This window comes from Protopterus annectens, chromosome 7.part0, assembly GCF_019279795.1.
Source record: "Protopterus annectens isolate FY-2018-M chromosome 7.part0, PAN1.0, whole genome shotgun sequence".
Lineage (NCBI taxonomy): Eukaryota > Metazoa > Chordata > Ceratodontiformes > Protopteridae > Protopterus > Protopterus annectens.
In genome coordinates, this window is record NC_056739.1 from 305,332,410 (window position 1) to 305,359,365 (window position 26,956).

The 26,956-nt window shown below is 37.6% G+C and overlaps 1 protein-coding gene across 1 annotated transcript in view; it reads right to left on the minus strand.

The window, feature by feature from the left end:
• The window catches only part of SLC45A3 (solute carrier family 45 member 3), an 895,193-nt gene extending 883,755 nt beyond the window's left edge, over nt 1-11,438 (minus strand). Inside the window, exon 1 of the mRNA XM_044076827.1 lies at nt 10,966-11,438. The gene's annotated coding sequence lies outside the window, so the exon portion shown is untranslated. The remainder of the gene's footprint in view (nt 1-10,965) is intronic.
• Nucleotides 11,439-26,956: the final 15,518 nt, after the last annotated feature.

A 26,956-nucleotide genomic window follows, 5' to 3' on the forward strand; every position in this document is an offset into this window, starting at 1 on the left:
CCTTTTTTAGGCAAGGCTCTTGCCACCCCCATAGTGCCTTTTTTAGGCAAGGCTCTTGCCACCCCCATAGTGCCTTTTTTAGGCAAGGCTCAAATTCCAAACCTACCACCCTAGAACACAAAAAAGGAAAAAAACTAAGGGTAATGCTGCTCAATGCCAGAAGTCTAAATCTCAAAATGCACGCACTCGAGGCCCTTCTCAGTATGGAGAACATCAATGTCTGTGCTGTGACAGAAACCTGGTTCAAGGCTCCTGAGAGCACCCCAGCGCTATCAGGTTTTACCTCATATCATGCGTTCCTTCCCCAAAATCCGGACAATACCAAGAAAGGAGGGGGGGGTATCCATATTCATCAAGGACACCCACACCTCAAGACTGGTGGCAACGCACGATGCATCGGAGACCATCCAGGTGCAATTAACCATAGGCAAGACTGCTCTGCAAATTGTAGCATGTTACAGGCCACCCTCACAAACTCAGGAACCTCACATGGCCTTCCTGAAAACACTAGAGGGATAAATGTATCACCAAACACCATCATACTAGGTGACTTCAATTACCCTAATATAGACTGGGAACACTACTCAAGCCCAAACACCCTAGCCCAAAAGTTCCTGGAATTCATAAACTCAAATGCCATGGAACAACTAGTCACCATCCCCACAAGAGGAGATAACATACTTGAGCTCATCATCACGAACATGGGAGCACAATGTTCAACACCGGAAGTATACCCCTCACTGGTGAGATCAGATCACAAACTAATCTCGCTGGAGGTCCTCATCCCACCCCACCTGAAATAAAAAGACCACAGTAAAGAACTTCTCAAAAGCCGACTTCACACTGCGAAAGACAAGTGTCGTCGCCTTTAAGGCCCCCGAGCCATGGAAAACAGTACTCAAGCCGCTGAATCACTTACAAATGCCTTCTACCAGCACCTGCAGGACTGCATAGATAAGGCAATCCCAAGCAAAACAAAGACTCTTTGTACCAAAGGCAAGCGTCCAGTCTGGTGGACCCCAGCCATAAACAAACTCTACAACAAAAGGAGGAAGCTACTACAAGATAGAGCAAAATCCTTAAAAGGTAAGACACCCTTGATCACTATAAGTAAAAACTAAGAGCTCTCATAAAATCATCCAAAGCAAATTTCGAGAGAAAAATAGCTAAAGACTCAAAAGACAATCATAAGGCCTTCTTTAGCTATGTTAGAAACCTGGGAGGAAACTCCCAGATATGCTCAGAACTAGTTCAAAATGATGTGAAGATTACTGATCCTACAGACATTGCCAACATACTGGCTGACAGGTTCAGTGCAAACTTCTCCCCCTCCCAAAAGGAGAGATATCTATACCAAACGACTGCAGCCCGGCAAACATCTGCAGCGCCCAAGTGAGAACGGCTCCCGCCAAAGCAAAAAACACAGCATCCATGGGACCTGATGGTGTCCCCGGCTGTGTGCTCCACGAACTCAATGAGGAATTAAACCCACAGCTAGGACAGCTGTTTAATCACAGTCTTACCTCTGGATACGTACCCAGGGAGTGGCGCACTGCAACTGTGATCCCACTTCACAAAGGCGGTGCCTCCACCGACCCTGGAAATTACCGGCCCATTAGCTTGACAAGCCTTATCTGCAAAGCCATGGAGAGGATCATAATGGACCTCATACATAAAGACATAGGGAATTTGCAGACTTTGGATCCAACCCAGTTTGGCTTTGTCAAAGGCAGATCATGCCTTTTAAACTTGGTTGACTTTTCTGAAACAGTCACCAAAGCCATTGATGAGGGAAAGGCAGTCCATACAGCCTACCTCGATCTGGCTAAGGCCTTCGATACAATACCCCACTCGGGTATCATTGAAAAACTCATCAGCTTAAATGTTAACCCATACATCACAAGATGGGTTGCAAACTGGCTGAGTGACAGAACCCACAGGGTCGGAGTTGCTGGCGCCATGTCAGACTCAAAGCCTGTCACAAGTGGTGTCCCACAGGGCTCAGTCCTGGGCCCACTCTTGTTTGGCATCTACTTTTCCAGTACAAGCAAACACAGGAGGGTTATGGCTGACAAAGTTTGCAGATGACTGCAAACTGGCCATAGTAGAAAACACATCTGACACAGATATCCTTCAGAAGGGTCTCACAGAAGCGGATAACTGGTGCCAGAGCCACGGCCTAAAGTTAAATGCCAAAAATGCATAGTCATACCCTTCGGGAAAAACAAGGTTACCCTAGCTACCAAATAGGTGGCAATCCACTGAGCACAGAAGAAGTTATCAGGGACCTGGGGACCCAGGTTGATAGTAGTCTGTCATTCGACACCCATGTAGCTAAAGTAGTTAGGAAGACCTTCTACATTGCCCACCTTATCATGAAGGGATTCTCATCTAGATCAAGGGAGGTCATAGTCTCCCTTTACTCATCACTCATCAGACCAATGATTGAGTACAATGCCCCATTCGTAATGTATCTGACCCGACACTTGCAGCAGCTGGAGAGGCCACAAAAGTTCCTCACCAAAAGGATAAAGGGTCTCAAAAATCTGTCCTACGCTGCCCGACTGAAAGAACTCCAGCTCTATTCAGTCGCTTACCGCTTGCTCAGAGGTGACCTTTGCCTAACATACAAGGCCATGTCAAACCCAGATTGGATGAATATGCTTCACCTCAAAAAATCTAGATCCATCAGAGCCACAAGGGCGGGAGACTTAAACCTCGACACGGCTATTAATAAGACGTGCTGGAGGGATAGATTCATCACCCAAAGACTCCCTATGCTGTGGAACAAAATCCCAGTACATGTGAGGCAGAGCACCTTGCTGGCCTTGTTCAAGAGAAATCTTGACCAATGGATGGGAGATCGCAGATATACCCCAGGGATTACCTCAGTGTCACTGCTCGACAGAGGCACAGCAAAATAATGGGTATAGTTCCCCATACTAAAGGGGTGGCGTAAGCCACAAAACAATGGGCTAGGCTTGTAAATGCCCTCGGGCAGATAGCCTAGTATGAACCTATGAACCTATGAACAAAGGCGGTGCTTCTACGGACCCTGGAAATTACCGCCCCATAAGCTTGACGAGCCTTGTCTGCAAAGCTATGGAGAGGATCATAATGGAACTCATAAATAAAGACATTGGGGACGTACAGACACTGGATCCTACCCAATTTGGCTTTGTCAAGGGCAGATCCTGCCTCTTGAACTTGGTCGACTTTTTCGAAACAGTCACTAAGGCCATTGATGAGGGTATGGCAGTTCACACAGCCTACCTTGACCTAGCAAAAGCGTTCGACACAATACCCCACTTGGGCATCATAGAAAAGCTCACCAGCTTAGATGTAAACCCATATGTCACAAGATGGGTTGCAAACTGGCTCAAGGACAGAACACACAGGGTTAGAGTTGCTGGTGCCATGTCAGACTCTAAGCGGTCACGCGGTGTCCCACAGGGCTCAGTCCTGGGCCCCCTTTTGTTCGGCATTTATTTTTCTGAAGTGCAGGCAAACATAAGGGGATTGTGGCTGACAAAATTTGCAGATGACTGCAAACTGGGCACCATAATTGACACTCCATCAGACACAGACATCCTCCAGAAAGGTCTCATAGAAATGGATAACTGGTGCCAGAGCCATGGCCTTAAGCTAAATGCCAAAAAATGTATAGTCATACCCTTTGGGAAAAACAAGGTAACCCCTAATTACCACATAGGTGGTAATCCATTAAACACAGAAGAAGTTATCAGGGACCTGGGGACCCAAGTTGACAGTAACCTCTCTTTTGACACTCACATTGCCAAAGTGGTTAGGAAGACCTTCTACATTGCCCACCTGATCATGAAGGGATTCACATCCAGATCAGGAGAGGTCATTGTACCCCTGTACTCTTCACTTATCAGACCAATGATTGAGTACAACGCCCCATTCGGAATGTACCTTACCCGACGCCTGCAGCAGTTGGAAAGACCCCAAAAGTTCCTCACCAAAAGGATAAAGGGGCTCAAACATATGTCATACGATGCCCGACTGAAGAAACTCCAGCTCTATTCAGTCGCATACCGTCTGCTCAGAGGTGATCTGTGCCTGACATACAAGGCCATGTCCAACCCGGAATTAATGGACATGCTCCACCTCAAAAAATCCAAATCCATCAGAGCCACGAGAGCAAGAGACTTAAACATCAACACGAATATAAATAGGGCGTGCTGGAGGGACAGATTCATCACCCAGAGACTCCCTACACTATGGAACAGAATCCCAGTCCATGTGAGGCAGAGCCCCTCACTGACTCTGTTCAAGAGAAATCTTGACGAGTGGATGGGAGATCATAGGTTTACCCCGGGAATCATCTCTGTGTCACTGCTGGACAGAGGCACATCAAACTAATGGGTATAGTATTCTCATCCTAAGGGGTGGTGAAAGCCACACACACTCTGGCTAGGCTTATAAATGCCCTAGGGCAGATAGCCTAGTATGAATCTATGAACCTATGAACCTATGAACACAAGCACTCAGGTCAGTCCAAAGCAAGTACAAATATGACTCAGTCATTGTCCATGCCGGTGTGAATGACCTGAGATGTACCTCCCTGGACTACATGAAAAGAGACATAGAGGAGCTCTCTGATTATGTAGCCCAGGCCGGTATGACCCTGACCCTGAGCAGCATCTTACCCTCACCAAGAATGATGCCACAGTACAAAGACAAAATGATCAGCTTTAACAATTGGCTCAATTACTGGTGTCATTCTAAGGGGATCCATTGTCTGTCTGCTTGGGATGACATGCTGCTTCGCAAGGGACGGCTTGCACCTGTCACCCCTGGGCTTCCGGATATTGGCCAAGGCTCTTGCCACCCCCATAGTGCCTTTTTAAGGCAAGGCTCAAAAGACAAACCCACCTCCCTAGAAAACACAAGTGGAAAAAAACTAAGGGTAATGCTGCTCAACGCCAGAAGTCTAAACCACAAGATGCACACTCTCGAAGCCCTCCTCAGTATGGAGAACATCGATGTCTGTGCAGTGACTGAAATCTGGTTCAAGGCTCCTGAGAGTACCCCAGCACTACCAGGTTATACCTCATATCATGCTTTTTGGCCCCAAAACTTGGACCAAACCAAAAAAAGAGGGGGAGTATCCATATTCCTCAAAGATACCCACACCTCCAGGTTAGTGGCAAAGTACGAAGCATCGGAGACCATCCATGTGCAACTAACCGTAGGCAAAACTGCCCTACAGTTTGTAGCATGCTACAGACCACCCTCTCAAAGTCAGGAACCCCACTCAGCCTTCCTGAAGACACTGGAGAGTATGAATGTCTCTCCAAATACCATCATATTGGGAGACTTCAACTACCCAAACATAGACTGGGAGCATTACTCAAGCCCCAACACCCTAGCCTAAAGGTTCCTAGAATTCATAAACTCAAATGCGATGGAACAACTAGTCACCACTCCCACAAGAGGAGATAATATACTAGACCTAATCATCACAAACATGGGGACACAATGCTCCACACTGGAAGTATACCCCTCATTGGTGAGATCAGACCATAAATTAATCTCACTGGAAATCCACATCCCGCCCCCACCCCCAGCACAAAAGACCACAGTGAAGAATTTCTCAAAAGCTGACTTCACACTTCTGAAGTGGTATCCTTCAAGGCCCCTGGGCCAGTGGAAACCACAGCCCACACCGCTGAATCCTTTATAAACGCTTTCTACGGACACCTTCAAGAATGCATGGATCATGCAATCCCAAATAAAACCAAGACCCATTCCCCCAAAGGCAGGCATCCTGTCTGGTGGACCCCAGCCATTAACAAGCTTTACAACAGGAGGAGGAAGCTACTACATGACAGAGCAAAATCCCCAAAAGGGAAGGCATCTCTGATCAGTACTAGCAAAAAACTACGATCACTCATAAAACCATCCAAGGCCAACTTTGAGAGAAAAATCACAAAAGACAATAAAGACAATCACAAGGCCTTCTTTAACTATGTTAGAAACCTGGGTGGAAACTCCCAGATATGCTCAGTTAGTCCAAAATGACAAAAAATACACTGAACCCACAGACATTGCCAACATACTGGCAGACAGGTTCAGTGCAAATTTCTCACCCCCCTCCCCCCCAAAAGGAGAAATATCTATCCCAGCAGAGTGTAGCCTCCCTGAAATCTCAGATGCCCAGGTGAGAGACACCCTCTCCAAAGCTAAAAACACAGCATCAATGGGACCAGACGGTGTCCCAGGTTGCGTGCTACATGAACTCCAAGAGGAACTAAACCCACAAATAAGGCTGCTGTTTAATCTTAGCCTTACTACAGGATACGTACCCAAAGAATGGCGTACAGCAACAGTGGTCCCACTCCACAAAGGAGGTGCTTCTATGGACCCTGGAAATTACCGCCTCATAAGCTTGACGAGCCTGGTCTGCAAAGCTATGGAGAGGATCATTATGGAACTCATAAACAAAGACATTGGGGACCTACAGACACTGGATCCTACCCAATTCGGCTTTGTCAAGGGCAGATCCTGCCTTTTGAACCTGGTCGACTTTTTTGAAACAGTCACTAAGGCCACTGATGAGGGTAAGGCAGTTCACACAGCCTACCTTGATCTTGCAAAAGTCTTCGACACAATACCCCACTCGGGCATCACAGACGAGCTCACCAGCTTAAATGTAAACCCATATGTCATAAGATGGGTTGCAAACTGGCCCAAGGACAGAACCCACAAAGTCAGAATTGCTGGAGCCATGTCAGACTCTAAGCCAGTCACAAGCGGTGTCCCACAGGGCTCGGTCCTGGGACCCCTCTTGTTCGGCATTTATTTTTCCGAGGTGCAAGGTAACATTGGAGGATTGTAGCTAACAAAGTTCGCAGATGACTGCAAACTGGGCGCCATAATTGATACTCCAGCAGACACAAGCATCCTTCAGAAAGGCCTCATAGAAACGGATAACTGGTGCCAGAGCCATGGCCTTAAACTGAACGCCAAAAAATGTATAGTCATACCCTTTGGGAAAAACAAAGTACTCACAAATTACCACATAGGTGGTAATCCATTAAGTACGGAAGAAGTAATCAGGGACCTAGGGACCCAAGTTGACAGTAACCTCTCATTTGACACTCACATTGCCAAGGTGGTTAGGAAGACCTTCTATATTACCCACTTTATCATGAAAGGATTCACATCTAGATCAAGAGAGGTCATTGTGCCCCTATACTCTTCCCTTATCAGGCCCATAATTGAGTACAATGCCCCGTTTGGGATGTACCTTACCCGACACCTGCAGTAGTTAGAAAGACCCCAAAAGTACCTCACCAAGAGGATCAAGGGTCTCAAACATATGTCATATGTTGCCCGGCTGAAGAAACTCCAGCTCTATTCAGTCGCATACCGCCTACTCAGAGGCGATCTATGCCTGACGTACAAAGCCATGTCCAATCCGGAATTAATGGACATGCTCCACCTCAGAAAATCGAAATCCACCAGAGCCACGAGAGCGAGAGATTTGAACCTCAACACAGAAATAAATAGGACGTGCTGGAGGGACAGATTCATAACCCAGAGGCTCCCTACACTCTGGAACAGAATCCCAGTCCATGTTAGGCAGAGCCCCTCACTGACTCTCTTCAAGAGAAATCTTGACGAGTGGATGGGAGATCGTAGGTTTACCCCGGGGGTCATCTCTGTGTCACTACTAGACAGAGACACAGTAAACTAAACCCTAAATGGGCATAGTATTCCCATTCCAAGGGGTGGTGAAAGCTTCACACACTCTGGCTAGGCTTATAAATGCCCTAGGGCAGATAGCCTAGTATGAACCTATGAACCTAAAAGCACCATTTGACAAAAGTGGTGGTTTATATATGTGTGTGTGTGTGTGTGTGTGTGTGTGTGTGTGTGTGTGTGTGTGTGTATATATATATATATATATATATATATGTGTGTGTGTGTGTGTGTGTGTGTGTGTGTATATATACACACACAATATGTGTGTGTGTGTGTGTGTATGTATATATATATATATATATATATATATATATATATATATTCACTGTTATGCCATTCGCGGAACTGACATTTCACTGTTTATTGATTGATGAACAGGTGTTCGCTGATCTCAGCTTTCAATATCATAATATAGACCAACAAGTCTACTTACCTGGTTAATAAATACGTACAAACATACATAAAGGAGGCCCAAAATTTTATCATATCTAATGACCCTAAAAAAGACCAAATGTGCTAGTGCTGTGGAGAGAATCAGCTGGATGCCAGCATACTAAATCTCAGTTTATAATAAGGCAGCCTCAATGCTTCAAGCATATGTCTGTAATATTGTGACAATTTTAATAGGTTGAGTATGGTGGACACCCCTGTGTGGTGCAACTGTTCTCCCCTAAAATAACACCAACATATAGTTTAATATGTCAGACAATACTGTCACCTTAACCAACTCCCACTCTTTTGCTAAAACAAGAACCCTATCCAGTAAATACAATGCATGTTTCTCAGTCAGGGCTGTAGCCAGAAATTTACATTTTGTGCTCAAATCTAATATTGTCCCCACCAATCACATATAATTTCAAAAGTGTACTCAATCCCCAAAATGCTACCCCAAGACATATAGGTTCATAGGTAGGTACTAGGCTATCTGCCCGAGGGCATTTATAAGCCTAGCCAGAGTGTGTCAGCTTTTGCCGCCTCATTGATTAATTAACTGAGCCTCTGTCAAGAAGAGCCAATGAAGTGATCCCAGGGGTGTATTTTCGGGTCTATATTAGAACACGAACTTTCAAAATTTCGAGTGTTCTAATATTGACTCGTTTTTAGCGAACGCTGAAAATATCGAAGAAACAGAAAATCATTTTTTCCTAGGGAAGGAATCTGGTTGTCCGTTTCTGTTGCTTCGGTATTTTCAGCGCTGTGGTGGAAAGTTACGGGTCGGGTTCAGGTAAGTGTGCGATTGTGTGGACGTGAGGGTTAGGGTGGGGTAGGTGAGTTAGGGTTAGGGCACGGGTCAGGTAAGTGTGCGATTGTGTGGACATGAGGGTTAGGGCAGTGCAGGTGAATTAGGGTTAGGGTGAGGTGACTGTGCGATAGTAACGAACCTTAGGGTTTGAGTTAAGGTAAGTGGATAGTTAGTGGTGTATGTATTGTTCAGTGTAGGGTTAGGTGTAAAAGTTTAGATGTACGTGTGTAGATTGCTGAATGTTTGGTGTGCTTGTGTTGTGTGTATATGTTTTGGAACAGCAAATTTTTTCCCTAGGAAAACATTCGCTGTTCTGTATGTTCAATGTTTTAAATTTTCGATTAATAGGGTTCTGTATCAGAACACTCAAAATTTTGAAAGTTTGGTGTTCTAATATAGACCCGTACTTTCTGTTACCCATCCACTCGTCAAGGTTTCTCTTGAAGAATGTTAGTGAGGGGATCTGCCTAATGTAGTTAGGAATTTTGTTCCTAAGATAAAATTATAAGAAAGGGGCACATTATTTTCAGCTATTGCTATTTACACACATAAAAAGCTATTTTAGAAGTATATTCCCTTCACACAAGCAATCATTATTTGTATGCTGCTATGCTGTATTTATATACACAGTTCTAAACATTCTGTTTTGTACACCTTTATTAAATTAGCGCTTATGACATAGGCACACATACAGTAATACAAAATATTGTTTTTCTTTCACATACATTTCATAAAAAGTGAAAGCTTTTTAACCATTACTTGTGTTATACAACTTGCTAAATTCCTGCACTCCTCCTCCTCTGAACATTATTCCGCATGTATTCCCAAAAACTCCGGTTAGTTCTGGGTAAGTTGCTCCTTTTCTTGAGTGTTGAAGTTTCCAAAAGATGCTTAATAATAAAATACACCGATTTTAGTGCACTGGGTACACCCAGCTACAGACTTGTTCTCATTTTAAGAACATTCTACAATCTACCAAGAATAGTTATAAGAAACTGGAAGTTACAGATTGATGGTTTTGGAACTGTCCATCCGAGCCCCTACTGTAACAGCTGTCTCAAATGTTTCCATTGCACTACATTTAGTTAAGCAAACCAAAAACTGTACAGTGTAGACAAGCTGTCGTTGTGTTTACAAAAAGCACGTGCTTGACGTTAAACGAACCTAACTGTAAACACAACAATGTTTACTTTAACATTTCTGTGAACAATGGTCTGTTTAAAAAGTTAAATAACTGTAGAGATCGCCTTGCTAAAACACTGTCATCATACAACACGCAAATATAAACATAAGGTAACCAGCAAGTTACAAAACCGTCTAACTGATAAATGCCCAGAGGCCCTACAAATGGACTAATGAACGGTTTTAATTGCTGTAATGCTCGCCGAGGACAAACGTCCTCGAGTCTTAGCAGAGTACTGATAACAGAGCGGACCTTTGCTGAGAAAAGTGTGCCTTTAAAGATAACAAAATCAATAAGTAAAGTTTTATACAGACCCTGGGTTTGGCAATGTGCATAAAAAGATATTTAGTACCAGCTGACGGATTGGAGGCAGGGGAGAGACTGACTTTTTGCCTACAATGTGCCTTGCAAAGGTGGCAGAAAGAGACTTACCAAACCCATTAATTGTAAAACTGCCCCGAGTCTCTGCAGATGAACGGACCAAATATTTATTTGCCCACAAACGTAACGTGGAAATACAACTGTTCCAGCCTTACGGGTGGTCGTTTTGTGTTATGCATAAGCCCCGAGACACTAGACGATCCTGTAATGGAAAGCACAGACATCAGAGGGGCTACTACAAACGAGTTGTTTATGTGCTGTGTGCTAAAGAAGGCTGGTGCAGTTGCGCAACTGGACATGAAGTTTGGAACACAGTGTCCCTGTTTTTCGCCGCTGTTTTGAAATTCCAGGTGTTTGTTCCTTCCATCCATTTCCATATTATTTTGTTTTTACTACAAAACCCTTAAAAGGAGCATTAGTTTACCTGGATGGGCTCTACTGCCATTCTAACTTCTTCAGTCCTCCAGAGGTCCCGCAAAATTGCTTTTGGGAGGGCAAACTTACTCGAGCTCAAGTTCTCTCTAGCGTGCATTCTCCGTTCATGCGCGCACCCGGGAAATGAAACGGGAAGAATCCGGGAACGCGCCTCACTAATAAATGTGAAAGGCAAACTGATTGCAGAACTGAGTGGCGTGACAACTAGCAATTCGAGGATACTGACAGTCACAAAACAGAAAGTAGACAAAAATGTCAGCTTTATACTGATATAGGGTTACCACCTTTTCCTTATTGTTTGTCCCCCATAACATTTGTGGTTTTCTGGCAAAATCACTGCGGATTAAAATCAGTAAATAATGACACACGTTTGAGTATCAGATTTCATTTCCATCAGAAAATGCATGCTAACACAAATCCTGTTCTAGCAACATTCTATGTTTATAAGAGCATTATTTAAAAACCTCCTGATTTTGGGCTTTTGTTCCCCCCCCCCCCCCCTTATTTTTAGCCTTTGTCCAGATTTCTTGTGCTGAGGTATGATAAGCATCTTGATAGCAAAGACGCAGGGCATCTCTCTGCAGCTGGTCACTGGCAGTCAAGAATGAGCTTGGGCTAGGGCTACTGTTAGGACTGGCCTGGAGACAGCATGAAATGACTGAAGACCAGTTCTCCTATCTGCTGTTTTCTCAACCTCTGGAGACAAAACAGAAAACACCTAGAAGTCTAGAAGTTTGGGGCATACTCATTAACGGATCAGATTTTCACAGAATGCCCAGATTTTTGCCTCATATTTTGAATCTGTTTGTCATAAAATTTGAGGTTTTCTGGCATATTATTGAGGACTGAAATCAGCACACAAGGACATACATTTGAGTTTCAGACTTCATATCCTTCAGAAAATGCATTCTGAAGCATGACTTTTTATTCTAGCAACTTTCTAAGTCATTAAAATGACTATTTAAAATCTGTCTGTATTTTTGGACCTTTGCTCCCACATTATTTTTGGCTTTGTCCAGATTTTTTGCACCAATTGATTGAGAGGCATTGGGGAGGGGGAGTGATGGAAGTGTTCGTGTCACTGCATGTCACTAATCCAATGGAGGGAATGTGACAAACTGCTGCTACAGGATGATGGCTGTCAGCTTCTAGTTTGAGGTTCCCCATAAGAACTTTGCACCCTGCTTTAGAAATTTCAACTCAAGGCCAAACCCTCAAGAAGTCGAGAAGCCTGCTTGGAAGGGATACATCCAAAACTGGTAATAAGCTGTTGAATTACCCAGAAGGAGCTGACCGGGTATGCATGAATAAAGTCGAAAGCACAGCAGCAGGGTTGGGGGGAGAGATTAAAAATATACTTTCACAGAAAAAAGAACAAGTTTGAGATTTACCACTCAAGCTAATTGTGGGCAATTTATAAGGATTTTATTAGACTTTAGAGTGTACACTTGTTGATGGGTTACTCTGAATTGTGACATTAATGTTCACTTCATTTTGTATGATATTATTGTTCACAGTTAATGTTTGTTTTTTATTATTTACTGTTTTCCTGTTGAAAATCCATTAAAATACACAAGACAAAAATAAACATTATTTGATATAAGTAATCCATTTTCTAAGGAGCAGAACTATGTCAGGTGCATTAGTTTAGACAGTTACAATTTCATGGCTTGTATAATCCATAATGTAACTGATACTCAAATATCCAAATGAATACTGAGTTTGCCTGGTTTACCTTGGATGCATTTAATACTTCTGTAGCTATCTGACTAGGTTATCAGACAAAAGAAGACTCCAGTCACCTTTAGCCTCTCACTCTGCAGCTTTGTATAAGTAAGCCCTTCTAAAATAGTAATAGACAGGACCCACCCAAAATATTAAGGGACCCTGGCATTTTTAAAAAAATCTTCCATAACTTATTTAGTATTTCACTTTTAAAATGAGAAATGCCAGCTGTTTATCTTGAAATGTATTTGCTCATTTACTAAACAGATGGTGGGTTAATTGTTAATTTAAAATCAGTACAACAGTTAAAATATCCTAATGTGTGCCAGTGTGTGACAATTTAAGCACATACATATCATGCAGTAAATGAGGGCGACAAGGCTTTTGCCTCCACATCCCCCTGATAACCCATTTTTGGTACTAGCATAAGATTATTATTTTTTCTGCATGGGTATTTTTTTGCAAATAAAGTTAACTATGGAGGCTGTACTTAGGTTTTTCAGTTAAGCTTGGTGGCTTAGTGGTTATGATATATTCCTCACAGTGTTAGGATCTAGGGTTCAGTCTTAACCTTGTCTATATCATTTGCGTGTTCTCCTGTGTCTCCAAGTTTTTTTTTGTTTGTTTTTTTTTTTTTGTTGCTGGGCTGCTTTTTTGCTGTATTTCCTTGCTATACACTGCTACTGGATTGACCAGTTGTAACAGGGTTTGTCCTTTCTACCAGTCACAAAGACATCAGGGAAGTACTTTTTGTTCAATCAAAATTCCATATGTGTACTTTTTAAGAGCATTTACTGTTAATCTGTCAATACTGTTTAAGTATGACAGAGTTTTTTTCATTTGTAACACCTTTTTGACTGAGTAGGAAATTTGTTAATATTCTGAATTTTCTATTTGCTCTTTTTGATTTGCAGTTGCTATTATGGATGGCTGTGACTTAAGCAGAATTTACTGCTGTATTTGGCTGGGCTTCTCTGTTCTGCATTTCCCCTTGCTATACATTGTTAATGTTTGACCAGTTCTAATGGGATTTGATCTTGCAGCAGAGGGCACTTTACACTCTATAAACAAAACAGGTTGGTTTTAATTTATTTATAACTGTTATCTAACATTCCCCACATTTATATTGGAGCATTACTCATTTGACAGAGCTGCCAAAACTTGCTACGCATAGCACAATTTGGTTATAACGTGTGCGGAGTTGTATTGCTGCTGTTTGTAAACAGTCTTCCTTGCTGCTCCCAGCTTGACTGTGTAGACACTGTTTATTTATATATAAAAATTTGTGTTGCCTGCAGGCCAGTTCCTTGGATAGCTATTACAATAGCTGCTTGATACACCCAGATCAGTTCTTACCCACCGGCAATAATTGTTTATATCTCCATTTCAGTTTGTAGTTAGGCTAGTTATTAGATTAACAATATTTAGTTGCTTTCAAACATGCGACAACCAAATCTGATAAATCTTAGAAGCATTTATTGCGCAATACACTAGCCTTTCAACCCTAGGAGTCATGTTTTTGCCGTACCCAAGCCAAACTCTTCTTTCTGTTAGTGGCAATTGAGCCTGAAGTGTATTTGGTATCCAAGCCAACCTTCAGTCATACTATTGGTGGAATCTTAATCTGCTGTTCTGGAGTATAATATGCAGACTTTGTACTACCTTTTCAGCCCTCCTACTATCATTTTTATTGCAAATTTGTGTATTGCTTTTTTACTTGAAGATCGTATACCAATACCAAACTATAATTGTTTATTTCTCTAGGATCTTATTGTGCTTAATACAGAGTGCCTTTTCAGCCCTCATACTGTTTTGTGAATGTTTATTTGTGATGAAATGTTTGGTATTCATGGATCTGTGCATTTCTTGTTATGTTAAGCAATTCACAGGTGAAGGGAAACACATGGCATGTCTGTGGCTTAACATTTTGTATTTTGCAATTCAGCATTGTGAGCTTTCAGTATTCTGAAAGTTAGTCAAATGACTTTTCAGTATTTTGAACATTCAGGATTGTGGATTCAGTCAAATGAATTTCAGTATTTTGAGCTTTCAGTCATGTGAAGTGGATATATATATATATATATATATATATATATATATATATATATATATATATATATAATTTATTTGTTTATTTTACATTTGTTGACCGGGATAGTCCAACTGGATTAAAGTCCATTTTCAGTGGAGGCCCGGGGAGAAATGCTCCAAGGTAGACAGATAAGTAATAACAAAGAAGGCATATTACAGATGAGATATTTACAAATGACATAAGCAGACTTGACATAGACAATATCACAAGTTCGAGTTACCCCTGGTAACAGTCAGGGGAAAAATTTAATTAATTTGATTAATAGATTATATACATTCATGGTGATAATTAGCTAGGTTTGTTACAGTGGCAAAGCCAGTTTAGTGCCAGATGTTGTTTGAGTTAAGCTTTGAACTGGGATAGGGAGGAGAGCAGAGTAATGTTAGATGGAAGGAGGTTCCATGCTTTGCCTGCAGAGTTTGCAAAGAGGGAGTCACCGGCTACATTGTTAATTTTAATTGTCTTAATTTGTAGTCTGTTTGAGGATTGGAGCAGTCTTGGATTGTTGTGGGGGGTGATCATATTTTTAAGAGCTGGTGTGTTACCTGGATAATAGAGGATTTTATTAGCCATAATCAAAAGGTTATATTGGATTAGACTGGGACGTTCTAGCCACCCAAGCTGTTTAAGGTTGATGCAATGGTGTGTTCTAAAAGGTAGGCCAGTGGCAAACCTGGCAATGTGTTTGTAACAGATTGAAAGTCTATTAAGTACAGTTTTATTTAGATTAGAGAGAAGGGGGGATGCATATAAAAGTGTTGAAAGCAGGTGGGAGCGAGCTATGGCAACCACAGCCGGAGGGGTTAGGAAGGCTTTTATTCTATACAGTGACCCTAGTTTTTTATTGATGGTTTTGATCATTTGGTTAACATGAAGGTCCAATTTTAGGTTATTATCAATTATTACTCCTAACAGTTTTGTAGAGGAGTCGGGGATGATTATTGTGCCATCTTTTGCATTTATGGTAAAGGTAAACTGTATGGACCTTTGTGTTGAAGAGAATAACAGCATTTTAGTTTTTTTGGGGATTTAGCAACAAACGACGTTCGGAGAGCCAGGTTTCTATAGTATTAAAGGTGGATTGGGTAACAGACCTTAATTCTGAGGGAGATGTGGCTGAGCAAATCAGGGTGGAATCATCAGCGTATTGGATACAGCTGACATTCGGGATGACTGTATATAGGTTGTTTATAAAGATGGAAAACAGTATACATACAGACATATGGGTCTCTGTTAGATCGTCAAATTTAAACTCTGCTCAATTGCAAATTACCAAGACCAGATTTTCCAAATATTACTATCCCAAACCTCACAACACAAACAAACACATACGAACAAAACAATGACAGAACTCACTATCTAATATTTTTGCAGGAGAGCAAGCCCTCCTGCACCCCCACATCCCCTGTAAATTATATATACTAAATCCGAGATCGCACTACAGTGACACAAAGGGTATATTTCATGATCCTCACTATACTGCGATCTCCAGTTAAAAACTACAGATGCTGTACAAATGTAGAACTGGTACAGTGTACCATAATTTATACAAACACTAAATAACAGAACTCATAGCTTCATCGTAACTATTTCAGTGGAACAAGCATTGGCAAAAAAACTTTTGAAATTTTTTCGAACAGCTAAAGTAATGCTCCATCAGAAACTTATATACATATATGGGTTTTTGTCATACTATCGAATTTTGGAAACTCAAAATTCATTTTGTCGAAATCATATATTTGAGTTTCCAAAAACTCAAATATAAAAAGAACTACATTTTTGCAGAGGGGCAAGCTCCCTCAGCCCCCACACCCCCTGAATATTATATATACCAACTCCAAGATCAAACTACAATGGGGAAACAGGTAAATTCTCTGTTAAAGCATGTCCATGTAGATGGTGGTACAGTAGGTATTAGATAATTTACCCTTTCCCCATTGTAGTGTGATCTCTGAGTAAGTATGTATAATTTGTAGGGGGTATGGGGAGGTGCAGGGGGCTTGCTTGCAAAAATGTAGATTTTTTTTTTAAACTTTCATGTTTTCAGAAACTCAAGCATATGATCTTAACCATATGAATTTTGAGTTTCCAAAACTTGATAATATGGTATAAATCCATATATATATATATATATATATATATGTATATATATATATATATATATATATATATATATATATATATATATATATATATATATATATATATATATATATATATATATATATATATATATATATATATATATATATATATATATATATATATATATATATATATATATATATATATATATATATATATATATATATATATATATATATATATATATATATACATACATATATTGTTACAATGGGCACAATGGCATTAAAGGCATGCATGAAAGTTGAATTTAAATACTATTCTACTTTCTCGGTGGTAAATACTTGATACAGGCTCAATTACATTGTTTAGATTCCCATATGAATAATTCTATAAAGATTTTTTTCCTTGTCCAATTCATACTATCTTGCATATGAACACTTGATTTTATCAGCATGTTGCTTATTTATTTCCATATCATTTTCCAGGAACATCTTTCTAGATCTAAAAAAAAGTTCCTTTTCAGCAGAGGCCTGGGAAGAAAAGCTCCAGTACCACTGACATTCTAAATATGCATTCACATCATAAAGTACAGTACTTAAATAATCAGCTTTGCACAGGTTCATGTATGTATTTACACATTATAAATATGCATTTATATTAGAAAAAATAGTTACATAATCAACTCCGATCCATATATGCATTTACAAAATGTTCATAACATTAGATTTTAGTTCTAGTAGAAATTGCACATTAAATTTTAGTCCTAGTAGAAATTCCATTTTATATATATATATATATATATATATATATATATATAGAGAGAGAGAGAGAGAGAGGCAAGTAGTTTATGATAATGTAATCCTAGCACTCTTCCATAGGATGAGAATATATGACTAGAAGTACGTAGTGATGTGTAAGGAGAGAAAAATTTACCTTTAGAAGATGAGGCAGTAAAGGGAATGCTAGGAATGACATTCGGCGATGACTTTATTAGTTACTGTCAGATTATCAGTACTCCTGCTATAGTGATATTATGTGGCTCAGAAGCTAGTCAACTGTACTTGTTTCACTGACAATTTATCTATACAGATAGGTTCAGAGATATCTTGTGTTGGACAAAAAGATTTACTGTTTGGTAAAGCTTTATTTGTTAAATGTGGTACGGTTGTGAAGGCCAGTCTATGTTAGTCATCTAATAACTACATTTTTGAGTGCAACTGTAAGTCATTGGAGAATGTCTATAGTAGCATTTGAGTTGGCATGATTGGAATTAGGAGTTATATAAATGCAAGGCATGTTTAAGGTTGGTATTTAATTTTAGGGTTGAGATAAGAATTTCTGAATTACTGAAAGTTGCTGTAGTTATGTGGCATTTTATTAGAGTATATTGGTTACTGCACAAAATTCTTATACTTCCACCTCTTTTTAAAGTATGGCAGTTTCACATTATAAAGTATTGTTTAAATGGGGTCTATATTAGAAGACCGAATGTTTAGGTGATCGAACACCTAAACATCAATCTTCTAATATCAAACCGCACAATGTCGAACATCCCAGGGAAACATGTCCCTTGGCCACAATACAAAAAACATTACTTTACATCTAAATTAAGTAGGGGGGGCTTCACCCCCCACAACCTAACTAAATATACCAACTCTGAAATCGCTCAACAGTAAGGAAATAGTAAACTCCAGCAAACAGCCAAGGGAAGTCTTTCCCTGCGTTAAATTGGCCGTTCGCCGTTTTTTCCTTTCAATCTTAGAAGATCGATGTTTAGGGGTTTGATCACCTAAAATTCGGTCTTCTAATATGCACTCGTTTAAATGTGTGTGTGTGTGTGTGTGTGTGTGTGTGTGTGTGTGTGTGTGTGTGTGTGTGTGTATATATATATATATATATATATATATATATATATATATATATATATATAGCTCTACCTGAAATTATCGAAATGCCAGATCGAATTTTAAAACATCGAGACGAGAAGAACGAAAGCTGACAACATCAAAGACTCACATTATCAAACTAGGAAACATCGAATGAGGTACAGTGCATGTCAGGTTGTACACAGTACTGTGGACTGGAGATCTTGTTGCAGTCATCATAGCAGCTTCTACATTTAATAACTGTGTTTAACAAAAACGTATAGCTTTACAACATTTACAATGGAGATCGCTGTACTGCCGGGACTGGGAAATTTACCCTTACCCACTGTAGTGTGATCTCAGAGTTGGTATAAATAATTTACAGGGTGTGTAGCCCCCTGCAAAATTATTGAAACAGGGATATTGTGTTGTTACATGATGATTTTAAATGTAGGAGGTCGTTTGATTGCAGTGTGATCATAGTTAAACAGTTTCTTGTACATGGTTCGCTGTTTCCTGGTTCAATAATGTGAGTCTTCAATGTTCTCAGCTTTCTTTTTTCTCATCTCGATGTTTTAATATTCAATGATCTGGCATTTTGATGGTCTGAAGTAGACCAATATATATCATTTTTATATTAGTGTTAGACATCGTCGGGTAGGAGGACCTGCATATATTTTATTGCCTGTAGATATTTCTGTATGTGAGATGCACAACTAATTTTTCAGATGAGATGTAAGATAGGTTGGGGGATGAGTGTTTTAATGCGTCTGTAGTGGTGTTTGTTAGTCTTGCCATGTGTAGTTTTGCAAAAGTTAATATAGAGTGGAATCAGCAAGGGAACGTTCATTTTTGTAGTTTGAAAATGGCTGTATTAAATAGGTGTGAACAAATATAAGCTACCTTATTTAGATCTCACTAGTAATGTAGAAAATTGAAATTGCAGGAATGTATTACTGCAGAGGTGTAGTTTTATATTAGATTAGGTACTTAGGGATGTGGAGAGTGATGTTGAAATTGCGTACATTGTTCTTCCTTCTGCCTCCACTAAAGTTCCACATGTGAAGTCATTTTCACTTACATGTATTAATACTCATGGGCATATCCTGCCTTCCATGAAAAGATTTTCCATTTCCAAGATTGTCCTGTGCAATCCCAGACCCAGTACTGTTCTCATTGCGTAGTAATAAATAACTCTCTGATGACCTCCCCTCACATTGCTGGTAATAGTGTGTCCCATCATTTCTTCCCTCCCCATGTGCCTCTGCTGAATGGATGCCTACGATTGCTTTATTAACCCTTCTGCCTGTGGTTACTTAACTAGTCCCTTTGTCTGCCACAGTCTTGTCATCCTTGCTCATCCTCTGTGCCGCTCTTGAACAATCTCCTGCCTTATTGGTCCCCATGCTCTGCTCCCATCCATTGGCCATTCCTCCATCCTCTCCTCTCCTCCATTCCATCTATTACTATTTCTGTCTCCTCGTTTGTATCTCCTGTTTGCCATCCATTTCAGCCTCTTCCATGTCACATGATTTGTGAAGGCGATTCTCAGATTGTGCTTTCATTTCCTAGTCTCTCCTCATTTCCGTCCTGACTATTTTTCATATTCCCTGTCTCTTTTGATTTTACTCCATGTATTCAGATATGGATTATGCAAAGCAAAGTCAAAGCCAGGAGACTAAAAGTTATGTTGAATTTCCTTGAAGCACAAATTATATCCCATGAAATCTTAAAAAAAGTTAAAGACTAGAGTAAATCAACATATTCATTAAGGATCATGCTTCCCCATCCCACTGGAAGGAAGCTTTCCCCTCACTTCACTAATATAGTTATAAAGTAGCTCCAATGTTGCCCTGTTTTAGGAATGGGTATACCTGTTATAAGGCTTAACCTGCAGTCTGGATCTGCTATCCAAGCTGGTACAAACTCTGAGTTACTATATTTAATTAATAGGGTGTGGACATAAAACCCCCAAAAAATGGAGGTGCAGGGAAGGCAGCTAGTTAATGTAGTATTTACCAATGTTATCAAAGTTTGACTGTGGCTTTACTCTGAAAATTTTATAGAGTTATATATGTTTTTAATGTGGCTACAGAGGACATTCATAATTTTTGCTGAAGTAATTTATGTTTAAGTATCTTTGTTTGGTTTTTCTGCTGTTATCCTATCAACAGGCTTCCATAAAAGATTATTGTTGTTTTATCTGTATGATCACTACTTTAACTGCTTAGGTGATAAGATGGTAATTGCATCTGTTAATGTTTTTGGTGGTGTAATTCATATGCACATGTTATACAGTTTGAGGATAATCATTTAAAATTGTTTTGTTTTTGAGTTTAGGGTTTGAACTCCAGGGAAATTAGTAGTTATTTTTTTAGGCACAGCCATTTTTCTTTCATACCTCCCAACGTCCTGTCATCAGGCTATGAAGCCAACCACCAATATCAGCAGACAGATGAATGAAATGACATTTAATTAGTATGAGGGGTAGACAAATTGGAAAGTTTAAAAAGTAGACTATCACTATGGAGTACAGGTTCACTGAAATTTGGGATATGGTCATGTAACAAATCTGCTTTTAATGGCAGTGTCAATTCTAACCAAGGAGAACAAAACTGAATAGTTATTATAAAGCAGGTACATTTTACAGACTGCTATAAAAGTGAATTAAATTCACAATGCAATCTAGGCACCAAAGGCAACAAGAAATCAGAATTATTAATCTTAATAATAACTCCATCTTGCCACGTGCCACTGTTTGATTTACCTTTAGACAAAACAACAGATACTTTATAGTAATCAGTGGTATGACACTTAAAATTATATATTATTTGGGGGGCATGGCCAAGATGGTGGCAAGCTAACAGTACAGTTTCTTAGCTCTGCTATCTAATTTATATTTATGACAGGATTTATTAAGTATTTGAGGTTGTGGACATATCAATCTTTTTTTTTTTTTTTTTTTTTTTTTTTTTTAAAAAACAGGTTTATTGTTTTAACATATAAGAGAAATATCATAACAATTTTATACAAGTAATTAAAAATAGGTATTATTATAATATTCAACAAAACAACTAAAGTATTTACAAAGACATCCACTACAATCAGATCAATTAATTAAACTAAAATACCGTGCTATTGAAATTAGAATTTTTTAACAAATTTTGTAAATTATCCCATACAATATAATATGATGTTTTTCTAGTTGTTCTCATTCTAATTGTGCTTATTTCCATATGGCACATTATATTCATAACATTTTTAAATTCATTGAACGAAGGAGGTGTATCTGAAATCCAATTTCTAGTTATTATTTTCCTGGCCACTGCTAGGATAGACCATAACAAGGGAAGCTTAATCTTTTTAACACATTGAGGTACAGGTGTGTTGAATAATATAAGAGACTTAGAAATAATGAAATTATCTGTAAAAAGAGCCTGCAAAATTTCATTAATTGACTTCCAGTATTCTTTCAACTTCATACAGTCATAAAACATATGAGCCCAGTCAGCATTAATTTCTACATTACATCTCTTACATAGATTATCTTTATTATTTATTTTATTCATCATCAAAGGTGTATAAAAAGATCTATGTAAAAATTTCCATGTATAAAGTCTCCAGACAATGGAAGATGTAGTTCTATAAGCAGATTCCAATATATATTGTTTATCTTGTTGAGTTGGTGGGTCCCCATTAATAGAGGTGAAATAATTCCAGTATGAATCTACACTGTAAAAAGTTTCTTGTCTGATAATTTTATGTATATATGAAAGTTTACCTTTATCAGAAACTTTATGTTGTAAATTTAATATCAAGTAATCAATCAGTGTTGGAATAGATTCTTTAACTGTTATAGACATTAGATCTATTCTATCAATGAGATGTTGTCTAAAGATCTGAACCTCTAACCAGCAAGTTTCTCTTAGGTCAAATTCTTGTTTTAAGAAATCTAGATTTTTAACTTTATTATCAGATATCAGCTGATACCAGTACTTTAGATCATTATCTATAGCTAAATGAGCTCCTTCAGAAGTAGATGACATAAGCATACCCTGAGTATACATTATAGGAATACAATAAAATTCCATTCCCTATACTTAGGGTGCATGAATATAAAGTTATGATAACTAATAATAATATTTAATGGGTAACAAACCATATGTTTAGGTGTAATAGGTGAAGTACAAAATTCCTTTAGCAACCACAACATGGAGTTATTTACAATCATATTTTTATGTGTTAAGGAGATTTTCATGAAGTGCATACTAATTAGCTCCCAATAATCTTTCCATTTTGCAATATATGACTGATCTATTAATAAAGTAATAACTTTTATAATAGAAGAGATAATATATAAATTAAAGTCTGGAAAAGAAATACCCCCTTGAGACCAGCTATTAGTATGTTTCTTTAATGCAATCCTAGGTCAATTAGGTGCCCATAAGAAATTTAACATTAGTGTATTCAGTTTCTTGATAATTATTTTTGTAGGTGAAAGTATTATTGATTGTATTAAGTATAAAATCTTGGGGAATATTATCATTTTAATAATTGTAAGTCTCTCCTCCATAGTAAAAAACATATTATTCCAGGTATTAAAAAGATTTTGTATATTAAGAAAACAGGTATTAAAGTTATTATATATGATAGATTTAATATCTTTAGATAGTATTATACCTAAATAAGTTATCTGACCTGAATTGGGTACATATTTAGTAAAATCAGTAATGAGAATATTTTTTCGTGTATATATAGGTAGTATTTTAGTTTTTTCTTCATTGAATATTAAACCAGAAATACTTTTAAAATTCATCATTTTATCAAATAAAGACTGCATAGAAGAATTAGATCCTGCTGATGTAATTAGAACATCATCTGCAAAAGTTGAATTTTGATGTTGTATTTTCGTCTATTTCAAAACCCTCTATGTCAGTACTTTTTCTAATCAAATTAGCCCAAGGCTCCATTACTAAAGTGAATAATAGTGGAGAAAGTGGACATCCTTGCTTTGTACCTTTAAGAATGGGTATTTTTGTGAAACATATGTTCCTACCTTAATATAAGCCAGTTCCTTTGTATAAATGCTCAATTAAATTTACAAATGCATCAGAGAAGTTTGTGCATTTCAGTAAGGTAAACAGATAGTCCCAACTTACTGAATCAAATGCTGAACCTATATCAAGACTAATAAGTGTTAAATCTTTCTTTTTCCTATTTGCAAAATCAATTAATGTTAAAGTTCTTCTTATATTATCAAAAGTATTTCTATTTACAATGAAGCCCGTCTGATCTATATCTATAATGCCGGGGATGATTGTCTTCAATCTATCAGCAAAAATACTCATAAACATTTTATAATCAACATTAAGTAATGAGATGGGTCGATATGAAGAACATCTAGTTGGATCTTTATTAGGTTTTAAAATTGGTGAAATAAATGTATATTGCCAAGATGGGGGGGTTATTAACTCAGTTTGGGCCAAAATAAAAACTTTATGTATTAATGAATATGTAGTTTTAGAAAGGATTTTATATATCTCTGGTATAATACCATCATTACCCGGTGCTTTGTTTGATTTAAGCTTATTTATTTGTGTAATAACTTCTGTATATGAAATACTCTTGTCTAATAGTTTAATCTGTTGTTTATTAAGCTTTTTATTCATGTTTGTGGTTATAAACTCCTTTATTTTATCTTTAGGTTCCATGTTAATGTTGTTATGGTTAATCTTGTGAAAGTGATTTCTAAATTCATCCAGTATTTCTGGTATACTAGAAACATTCTTCTTTTTCCTTAGAGAAAATATTTTTTTGATATGGTTTTGTTTATTCAATCTTTTTGTTTTATTTTTAAGTCTATGTAAGTATTTGGGGCTTATTGAATAAGACAAAAACATATATTTCTCTAAAGTTATTTTAACTTTACGAGTTAAAATTTCTTTGTATTTCTCATTTAGTTTGTTTATTTCTTCAATAACTTTCTTGTCCATAATATTTTCTTTATTATTATGTTTATAAGAGTCTAATTTACTTTGAATATCTAACAATTCCTTATCCCAAGATTTCCTTTTATTATTATACCATCTGATACTTTGTCCATATAGATATGATTTTAAGGCATCCCAAACATAGACAATGGAGACTTCAGGAGTATTATTTATGTCTAGAAAATGTTGTACTTCTGAAAGTATATATTCTTTATAGTCTTTTAGCTGAGTTAAGTATGCTGGTATCCTTTTGATCTGAACATTATGAGTATTTTTTATCATGAATTCAAAAACAATTGAGTTATGATCAGATATAGGACATGAAATGATTTTGGAATTAATTAAATCTGTTACCATCTGGTTAGAAATAACAACCCTATCTATTTTTGAATAAGTTTTGTATCTGTTAGAAAAAAAGGTGTATGGTAATGATTTTGAATCTATCTGATTATTAATATCATTCAAATGATAAGAATTAGCAAAATCATTTAAATGTTTTGCATTAGATGTAATTCTTCTTTTCCTTATAGTGGTAGTATCACTTTCATGTAGTATACAATTAAAATCACCAGCTAAAATAATATCCCCTATAGAGAATGATATGATCTTATCAATATGATGTTTCACTGTATTAATACCAATTCCAGGTATCCAATATACATTAATTAAAGTGTAAGTCTTCCCATTAATTTGTATTGTAACCATACAAAACATTCCTTTGTCATCCTGATAAGACTTAATGGTTTTAGGAATGGGCATACTTTTATTCCATAAAATAGCCACTCCTCTTTTTTTCTGAGTGTGCTCTGAACTAACCAATACTGTATACTTATTAGTGGCTAGTTTATCAATATCTTTTTTCAAGAGATGGGTTTCTTGCAGGAAGACTAGATTGGCCTTGTGTAAATTAATGTATCTTATTAGGCTTGCCCTTTTACACGGATTATTCAATCCATTAATGTTTAAAGAAATTCCTTTTAAAGATGTCATTTGGCATTTTTAAAACTCAAGAATCTTATGATCAAAATAGCAAATAACAAGATAAATAATGTTACATCTCCTCTTTTAGGTGTACCTTTAAATATAGCTGTATTTATTAAATCTCTTATGGGATTTTGTATAGGATTCAATTTTGTTTGTAGTGACAATGAGTGTACAAAATATATTGTGGATGTCAAAACTATATACATATAACAATGAACAAGTGAAAATAATGTAAGGATTAAACCTTGCATCCAGCCTGGAGTTGAAAACTCCAACTTAGAGTAATATTTACTACTCAAGTTAACCCCCTACCCTAAGCAGCAGTAACTCAGCTACCACCTTATCAATTTAATACTAGTTATATTTAACTGAGGTTAACAGTTTTCAATTCAATTATCTATCAAGACAAAACTACACATGTGGTAAAACAGCATCATATAAACTAAAATAAACTTTTTTTTTTCTTTTTTTTTAAAACTGTTCATACTACTATATAGATATATGTAATATATAACACTTGTATTCAAATAGCATTCAAATAATCTTGATGTTAGAAATCAAGAGGAGAGAAAATTAGGTTCTAACATTCATTTAAATCAAAAACTTTGGCTAATATGATTCAGACATTACATATATTAAGAAGCATCTATTTTCTGTCATGTGAATACTATTAACAGCTTCCAAAAAAAAAATCTTGAATTGTTTGTATATGAGCATTTACTTAAACTCATTATTGTCAATAAAGAAAAATATTGTATTCATAAAAATTATTATAAATAATATTGCATAGTTATGCAAATTCTCAGAAACACTTGCATTATTAAAAAAAAAAAAAAAAAAAAAAAAAGCCATCACACACATACACACAGACACACACACTCATACATACACACACACACATACACACACACACACACACACACACACACACACACACACACACACACACACACACATATATATATATATATATCTGATCTCACTGAGTTGTGTCTTTGTTGAGCACTATCCTACTTGCTGTCCCTAGAATAAATCTGTCTGCTTTATAGAAAATAATGCACAGCAAACACATTTTAGTAACCAGATTTTACAATCATGCTAACCTACTGCTTTAAAATATATCACATGACATTTCTTCCAGAATAGAATTATAAAATTGTTTATGCTTGTCAATCAGATGAATTAAATGAATTATAATAAAGTATATGTTTGGAACAGAAGTTTTTAACACAGATT